Source organism: Lissotriton vulgaris, chromosome 11, assembly GCF_964263255.1.
Source record: "Lissotriton vulgaris chromosome 11, aLisVul1.2, whole genome shotgun sequence".
NCBI classification, from domain to species: Eukaryota; Metazoa; Chordata; class Amphibia; order Caudata; family Salamandridae; genus Lissotriton; species Lissotriton vulgaris.
In genome coordinates this window covers 119943770-119953336 of record NC_141699.1, presented here as the reverse complement: position 1 = coordinate 119953336, position 9567 = coordinate 119943770, and positions in this window count along the sequence as shown.

Sequence of the window (9567 nt, the reverse complement as noted above, 5' to 3'; positions counted from 1 at the left end):
TGTCTCAAATGAAAAGAAAATGATGCCTTCTGGTTGTATCTGGTTTTCTGAGAAAAACTTGGGGGCATATTATCAAGCCTGGGCGATAAAATTATCGCCGCTTTATCGGCAGGAAACTGCCGATAAAGTGGCGATAATGGGCTTGATAATATGCTCTATGGAATTCCAATCGAAGCTCATGTTAGATGTCTTTCACATTTAACATGAGCTTCGATTGGAATTCCATAGAGCATATTATCAAGCCCATTATCGCCACTTTATTGGCAGTTTCCTGCCGATAAAGCGGCGATAATTTTATCGCCCAGGCTTGATAATATGCCCCTTTGTCATTGCAAACATGTAAAAACATTACTACCAAAGAGAGCATGAACCTCACCAGCCTGCAGTTCTGAAGTAATAGCCACTAAAAAGGCTATCTTCCAGTATAAATGTTGGCTTTGAGGATAGGCTCAAATGGAAGAGTCAATGTTAGCAGAACTGCATTTAATTCCTATAATGGTGACATTCTACCTACTTGCGGGAAAGATCTAAACAGACCTTTTATGAACTCTTTATCCTCATTGACACTAGTGAAGACTGATCTAGTCTTCTTCAATGGGGGGGGGGGGGGGGAGAATGCTGCTAAATGTCAACAGTTCTGAATGAATCAGGTGCAGGTGATAAGGTACAAAATTGGTGCGGAGGCGCGTTAAGTAAATCTAGATTTTAGGAAAGGGCCCTGTAGTAAAACCATCTTTTTCATTTCATTGGATTTCAGACTTAAAAGTACTCTTGCCACCTCTAGTGTCTCACAACAATCATCGGGAAGAATATGTTACTATGGGTTGATACTTTTGCTATCCTCAGATTGCTGACCCTCACAGTATTGCCAGGCAGCAGACAGGATCTGGCTATTTTTTTTTTTGGGCAATACGTATGGCTTGCTGGAAGGTGGAGCTGCATGACTTCATACCGCTCTGGAATTAAGAGTGGAGCTGCATATTAGCATCATCCCTGCACGCTAATTTTCTTACTATTACTGCACCATCATATGCAGAGAAATTTGAACACATTACAGGTGACGGCATGCTGAGAACTATCTTGGAATCTTATTATGATGGTCGGGATCTACTTCACAGAATGTGGGGCTTTGGGAGGGCAGTGAGCAATCTACATTTAGATAGTGTATCATCAGAAAGAATGTTGCCGAATATTAGAAACCTGTTTTTCCAATGGGCTCTTCTTGGTGCACACACATTTCTTATCTTAGAATAGATACCAAAGTAGTATCTTCCGGAATTGGAGTAGTCTCCGATAATGGAGTGTGCAGGAACGAGAGTGCAGAATGGCCCTCTAGCTGTACCTGACTTTCAGGATGAACATTTATACTGCAGCCCACGTTGCAGCCTCGCAAATTTCCAGAACCAGCACTTCGCTTGCCAGTGTCATCATAGTGGCCATGGCAGAATGAACCCACAGGCCTTTTTCCTTCTTTGACAATGCATAGCAGATTTTATGCAAAGGACCTTTCACCTGAACACAGTTCTCTTTAGCACTGCCTTATCTTTCTTAGTCCTAGTGGACCCCAGACATTGCTGATCATCTGCTTGATGGTCTCGTACAGTCAAGAGAGAATCTCAAAATCCCTCCTAAGGTCAAGCTGATGGACACTCTCTGTCCCCTTTTGCGGGTGTGGTGGAGAAAATCATGTTGGTAGAGTAACCAATTGACTGACATGGAAGCCAAGTTGCTCCCTTCCTGCTAGTGAATACCACCACCTCTTGTAGGAATGGAGCCCATGTCCTCATCAATTTGTCTGGGAAGAAATGCACATAGAGAGCCTGTAGTTCCCTTACGTGGCACGCAGAAGTATTGTTGACAAAAGACTGCCTTTATCCACAGAAGCCGCAACAAGAAACTGTGGATCAGCTCAGGCTGTGCTCACATGGGGAACATCAGGACTAAATTTAGTTCCCACAGAGCCATGATTATTGTCTTTGGAGGAAACGTGCATCAAACCCTTCACTGCATTACAACTACTGACTCAAAGAGAAAGGGGTAATCAGGAAAATATAATACACTTCTAGGGCCAACAAGTAACACTTAACTGTGCAAGGTCATGCACCACCATGCCATAAACTTTTCTCTCCCTGCATAGATGGATTTTTGAGCGGTAATCTGGCTGCAAGAATGGTATTTACTCCTTCGGATGGAGTGCCAAACAGAGTCAAAGTTGCAGCTTAAGCTCCAAGCATGGAAGTGAAGTTTGGGGAGATTTGGGTGAAGGACCCTCCCCTGGTTGTTGAGACTGGAGCTCCTTCCAAAGAGGTAGCTTTGTAGAATGTAAATGCTAGGGCACATGCGCCCAGGGAAGCATATTCTCCTGGTCCAGGCCACGTCTTTTAAGATGACGTGTGTAGGAGAGTAGGGTCTGCAATCCTATGATCACCCAGATTTTTTTGCTTTTGTTTCACTGGTTTATGACTTTCTCTGACTGTGGGCCTGCCAATCAGACCCACAGCCTGGCTGTTCTCTTTCTAAATTACGATATGTACCCTAGGTGCATCTACCAATTGGTACTGGGCCACCTTATCAGACCCCGTAACGCAGGGCATAGGTGTACCCAGGGCCGCCAGGGGCTGCAGCATGTATTATGCCACCCCTGGCTGGCCTCCTAAAATTGACACAACTGGCTGCATGACAGCTGGGGCAAAGTCGTGTAATCACCCTTTGCTTTAGGTATAGTAGCTCTATATCTAACCATACAATGGACACCCGAGTTCCTATCAGTCACTCCTATGGCAGGCCTTGACAATCCTGAAGGCAGAGTGCGTGGGCTCGTGTGAACTAGGTTCTGGCCCGAGCCGAGCCCGGTTACAGCTTGCGGAATCAAGACCCAATGGCTGTTCCATGATAACGCGTACCACATCGGTAACTTCGGTGTCGCGTTATCAAGGCATGTCGAGTAAGGTGTCATACGAATCGGGATGCTGCCCCCTCACCAATTCTGGCGACGAGGTTAGCGTTCCGCCCTTCTAGAGGGACACGACATGTACGTAACTGTGAACCCCGGTTAAAGTTAACTAAAGCCTCAGCTCCACAAAATGGATGCTGCCACCACAGACACGAGTCTGACCTCCTGCTGCTGGGAGTCCTTCCAGCGAGGAGCACTTGGACAAAGGGTTTCCTGTCGAGGGCGGTGTTCGCACCGTCCCAGACAGGGTTTGTGTATTCTGGGTAGGTAGGGCTTTTGCGAGAAGGTGACTGCGGAGTGGCACCCCGGTGCTCACTACGCATCTGCCGGTCAGAACCAGTTCCAGGGGCGCCAGCCCTGGCCTGGGGAAAGTCCGGCAGGGGAGAGGGGTGTAACTACCCCCCTGCCTGGTCCCACCCTTAGGGCAGGACCTAGTCATGTACCCACCCCTTTCTTTAGAATAAAGGCCGGAGCGGGGACCCTTCCAAATTAGATCATCTTTGAATCAAGAACTACTTTCTACGAAAGGACATTCGAGACTCTTCTCAAGATTTCTCCCTTGTGACTAAGGAGTAGTCACCCTGCATCAGCAGGCACCATCTAAGAACTCTGCGGTTTGCTGCAAGTCCTTCCTCAAGGATCCGACGGCCCAGCTCGACGAGAACCGGCTTCCCTGGCACCTCTGACCTCTACCCACGTCATCAGCTCAGCTGTGACCTGTGGGTGCGACGAGACCTCGAGGGACCGGCCATCATCAGAACCTGCACGCTCTTAAACCAGCACGACCATCGAAGCGATTCCCTGGTGAGTGCTCTGGGGTCCGAGAAGCCCCGACCCTGAGCCGCTCCAGCACCGAAGTGCAGTCTCCCAGCATCTCCACGATCTGCGTGGGGCCCTTCTGCTTGCTGCTCAGCACGTTGTCTGGTCACTAGCCGCTGGCCGGTGCCCTTCTGTGACGACATCCGACAATCAACACTGCTGGTCTGGTTGCTCCAGACTGGCCCTTGCTTCCATCTTTGCGAGAAGCACCCCGGACCCTCCTGGTCCACTCAAGACGCCATCTTAGGCCCACCACGTGGCCCTGAGATCTGCCAAGGCTTGTTGCCCCATCCTGGGCCCAGCGACGCCGACAGCATCATCCTTCGTGGGACAGCTCGCACCTCCGCCGTGGTCGCCGACAACGCCTCCTGGACCGTGAGACTGCCGAGCCTAGCGTCGCCCACTCACCTAGTCGAGGTGACGGCCAACCGGTGCCTTCCTGGTACCCTCTGACTACTGGCTAGTAGTACGAACTTGGTCCCCTCTGCTTTCAGGTATCAACAATCTCTGATCCAGGCTTGGATCTCTACGAACTATTCATCACTGGTCGCCGGCCAGCAACTCCTTTTCTTCCGGCTCCTGGCTCGTCAGCGAAGACCCCGACGCCTGTAAGACTTGTGCAGCCGCAGCCCTCGTGGCTAGGTAACTCGGCATTTCGGTGCCTGCATAGCCTCTTTACTCTAGGGTCCCGAGTCCCTCGCTTCCGACTTGCCTGATCGGGTCCGCCCGAGACCTTAAACTTTCCGTGTCCTCGGACACTTGTTTTAATTGTGCACTTGAAGTATTTTCCTAAGAGATTTGGTTTGTGCTTAGTACCCTGTCCTCATAAAGAGTACAGGGCTGTTGTGATTCTTAATAAATATACTGTTTATTTTCATAACACTTGTGTGGTGTCCTTTCACTCGGTGTTCAGGGGGTATATGTGGTATAACAGCTGGCTTAACACGCCCTCTCGAGTCTTTAGCCTTAGACTGCTCGTATCCACGCTACTAGGATAGCTGGTCTACAGGTTGACTTACAACCAAACACCATAAGGGTCGTTGGAACGATACATAGCGGTCGCTAGAATAGCGAACGTTGCATATCGGGCCAACTTCTCACATTGGTGGCAGCGGTGGGATTTGAGCTTGCTGTTGTTTTACCACACGTATCCTAAGAATATCTTGTGAAAGATCACATAAGTACTGTTAGCACATATAACTAAAGCTTAGAATACTCTGAGTTCTACTGAACCAGCTGTTGTAGCTCCTCAAGGCCTAGCACACCTTGGCTGCAACTCTTAGCAAGGGAACAGTAGGTAAACACGTAGTGTAGGTAGGTGCATCACTTACACCACACTAGAAACAGTATGTCGGACAAAGGAGGAAACTCTGAGTCTCCCCTTGTGTCAGTTGACCCTCCACAGGTCATCCCTTCAAGATATACTGTGCTGAGCTTCAAGGAGTTAAGACAGGTGTGTCACTCCCGGAAGATCAAGCAGGGGTCTAACCCCACCACGTCCTTTCTGATTGGTCTCTTGGAGACTTATGATGCCAGGAAAGCTGAGACCCGTCTTAGCTCTTCTAATCCAGAAGGAGACATGCCTCCCCTCGAGGGAACCAGAGACGATCCTGACCTCATCCACCTCGCAACTGAGAACGAAGATGTGGAGGAGGATGAGGATCCCTCTGGGGATGAGGCAGATAAGGGACAGGTAGAAGTCGTTAGACTAAGCAGGTCCAACTTAAGCAAACATGATAGTGGTACTGGGGGACCCCCAGCGCTACTGTCAGGTCCGCTTAACATTGGGAATGGACGAGCCCGATCTCTGTCGAGAGACTCTGGCAGATCCCTTCAAACCAATGGCTCTCGCAACTCTTCGCAAAGAGGGATGACGTCCCCTCAGCGGAGAGTGTACGAAGCTAAGGAAAGGGCAGCTAATCTGAGGATCGAAAGGGAAGAACTTGCCCTGGCCAAAGAAAGGCTTGCCTTTGCGAGAGAGCAACAGTTAAGTGGGGCAGTCCCTTGGTGGCAGCAATGTACCTAGCAATAGGGAAAAGAGTTTCGATATGAAACACCTTGGTAAGATAGTGCCCCCCTTTAAACAAGGGGACGACATCCACAAATGGATTACTGCTTTGGAGAGGGCCTGCACTGTGCAAGGTGTTCCCCAGAGTCAGTGGGCAGCTATCTTGTGGCTCTCCTTTGAAGGTAAAGGAAGAGACAAGCTCCTCACCACAAGGGTGGAGGATGCGAACGATTACCAAGTCTTGAAAAATACACTCGTTGAAGGGTTCGGCCTAACCACTGAGCAGTACAGGGTGCTGTTCAGGGATACCCAGAAAACGCAGTCTCAAGATTGGTCTGACTTTGTCGATTGTGCCACTAAGGCTTTTGAGGGCTGGTTGCTGGGCAGTAAGGTTACTGATTACAAAGGATTGTATAATTTGATGATGAGAGAACAAATTTTAAACAATTGTCAGAACCAGTTGTTGCATCAGCATCTTGTCGACTCGGATCTGACCTCTCCCCAAGAATTGGGAAAGAAGGCAGACAGATGGGTTCGTACGAGAGTTAAACAGAGCCAGGGCCAGAATCAAGGTGGTCAGAAGAAGGCAGACCAGAAGGGTAAAGATTCTAAGGGGGAACAAAATGACCAGAAGTCTTCGACAGGTCCCCAACAACCCAAAGAGGGAGGGGGCCAGGCTCCCCAAAAGAAGAAAGAAGGCCAATCCAAAAGATGGTGCCAGTACTGTAAAAGTAAATCTCACTGGTTTAGTGAGTGCACCAAGAAAGGAGGAGGGCAGACTCCTGCCGCTGCAGCCCCTAAGGCACCTGTGCCCCCTAGTACAGTCAGCAGTGGTAGTGCGCCTCCCAAGGGTTTAGTAGGGTTAACCCTGGGTTCTGAGGGGCGTGACAACTTAGTTGGCACACTCACTCAGGCTGTCCTTGTCAGTACAGGGGACGCGGACGTGTCCCCTGACATAAGTCCCAATACCTTGGGCAAATACAGACAGACGCCTTTCATAAATGGAAAGATGGCTCAGGCCTATAGGGACACTTGTGCCAGCGTCACCATGGTGACGCCTAACTTTGTGGACCCGGGACAGATCATGCCAGGTACAGAATTCGTGGTGACCAATGCAAGCAATGTCACTACCAATCACAGTATGGCAATTGTAGCTTTCTCCTGGGGAGGGGTAACTGGCCAAAAGAAGGTTGTAGTTAGTCCAGACCTCCCAGTGGATTGTTTGTTGGGCAATGATTTGGAGTCATCACAATGGTCAGAAGTGGAGCACCGGACTCACATGGAAATGTTAGGTTTGCCAGCACATGTGTACGCTGTGACCAGGTCACAGGTCAGGAAATGCCCCACTGAACAGGTGCTGGATCCTGGAACAACGGACCAGACACCTCCCAAGAAAAAGAGCAGTAGGGTTAAGGCTGCGCCTTCCCCCTTGCCCCAGGTCGTGGATCAAGTCTCAGAGGAGGCTGACCTACAGGAATTGAGGGAAACTGAGCCTAGGGAGTTCGAACTTGATCAAGTTGAATTCTTGGGTTCAGGGGGACCCTCAAGGGAAGACCTGGGGAAGGACCAGTTAGACTGCCCTTCTCTTGAACCCCTCAGACAGCAGGCTGCTGCTGAGGCTGCTGGGAACGCCACAGGTACCCACAAGGTATACTGGGAAGATGGACTCCTGTACACTGAGTCAAGAGACCCCAAGCCTGGCATGACCAGGAGGCTGGTTGTACCCTTGTCTCAGCGTGGTTTCCTACTTACCTTGGCCCACGAGATTCCCTTAGCAGGTCACTTAGGCCAGACGAAAACGTGGGACAGGCTTGTCTCACACTTTCACTGGCCTCATATGAACGAAGATACCAAGGAGTTTTGCCACTCCTGTGTCACTTGCCAAGCCAGTGGTAAGTCAGGTGGCACGACAAAGGCCCCCCTTATACCAATGCCTGTGGTGGGGGTGCCCTTTGAACGGGTGGGGATCGACATCGTCGGTCCCATGGAACCACCAACAGCATCAGGGCACAAGTTTATACTGGTGGTAGTGGATCATGCCACCAGGTATCCTGAAGCTATTCCCCTTAGGACCACTACAGCACCTGTTGTGGCAAGAGCCCTAGTTGGAGTATTCTCCAGAGTGGGCTTCCCTAAGGAGGTCGTCTCCGACAGAGGTGCAAACTTTATGTCGAGCTACTTAACTGCTATGTGGAAGGAATGTGGTGTCAACTACAAGTTCACTACACCCTATCATCCACAATGCAATGGGCTTGTTGAGAGATTCAACAGGACCCTTAAAGGGATGATTCATGGACTATCTGAAAAGCTTCGGCGTAGATGGGACGTCCTGATCCCCTGCCTCTTGTTCGCCTACAGAGAAGTCCCGCAGAAGGGGGTTGGCTACAGCCCTTTTGAACTTTTGTACGGGCATCCTGTAAGAGGACCCCTGTGTTTGGTGAAGGAAGGATGGGAGAGACCTCTCAAAAAGCCTGCAGCCAACATAGTGGACTATGTGCTTGGCCTCCGCTCGCGGATGGCTGAATACATGGAGAAGGCATCTGAAAACCTTAAGGCCAGCCAAGAACTCCAGAAAGCTTGGCATGACCAAAAGGCTGTCTTGACTGTTTACCAGCCCGGACAGAAGGTGTGGGTGTTGGAGCCAGTGGCCCCAGCAGCACTCAAGGACAAATGGTCCGGGCCCTACACCATCCTGGAGAAAAAGGGAGAGGTCACCTACCTGGTCGACCTGGGAACTCCCCGGAGCCCCCACAGGGTGCTTCATGTCAACAGGCTCAAGGCATATGTCGACAGGAAGGACATGAGTTTGCTCATGGCCCTAGATGAGGGACAGGAAGAGGAGAGTGACCCTCTCCCCGACCTGCTCACTCAGAATCCTGACGATGGATCGGTAGATGGTGTTGTCTTTTGTGGCAGCCTCTCCGAACGTCAACAGAGCGACTGTAAACAGGTTCTTCAGTCGTTCAGACATATGTTTTCTCTAACACCCAGCCAGACCGATTGGTGCACCCATGAGGTTGACACTGGTGACAGCTTGCCCGTTAAGAGTAAAATCTACCGGCAGCCTGATCACGTTAGAGACTGCATCAAGAGTGAAGTGCAGAAAATGTTGGAGCTGGGAGTCATTGAACCCTCGGACAGCCCCTGGGCTAGTCCCGTAGTTCTAGTGCCGAAACCTCACACCCAGGGTGGTAAGAGAGAGATGAGGTTTTGCGTAGACTACAGGGGTCTCAATGCAGTTACTAAAACTGACGCCCACCCGATACCGAGGGCAGACGAGCTTATCGATAGATTGGCCTCGGCCAACTACTTAAGTACGTTTGACCTGACAGCTGGGTATTGGCAAATCAGGTTAGCTGAGGACGCCAAGCCTAAAACCGCATTTTCAACCCCTGGTGGGCATTATCAGTTCGTGGTGATGCCCTTTGGTCTGAAAAATGCACCTGCCACCTTCCAAAGGTTGGTGAATCAAGTCCTTACTGGGCTGGATGACTTCTGTGCGGCGTATCTTGACGATATTGCTGTCTTTAGCTCCACCTGGGAGGATCACCTGGTCCACCTGCGGAAAGCGTTAGAGGCTCTGCAAGCAGCAGGCCTCACTATCAAGGCCACCAAGTGCCAGATAGGGCAGACACAGGTTGTATACCTGGGCCACCTTGTAGGTGGAGGCCAGGTTCAGCCACTGGAGAGCAAGATACAGTCAATCAGGGACTGGGCTCCTCCAACCACCCAGACTCAGGTTCGAGCTTTCTTGGGCCTGACTGGATACTACCGGAAGTTTGTCAGG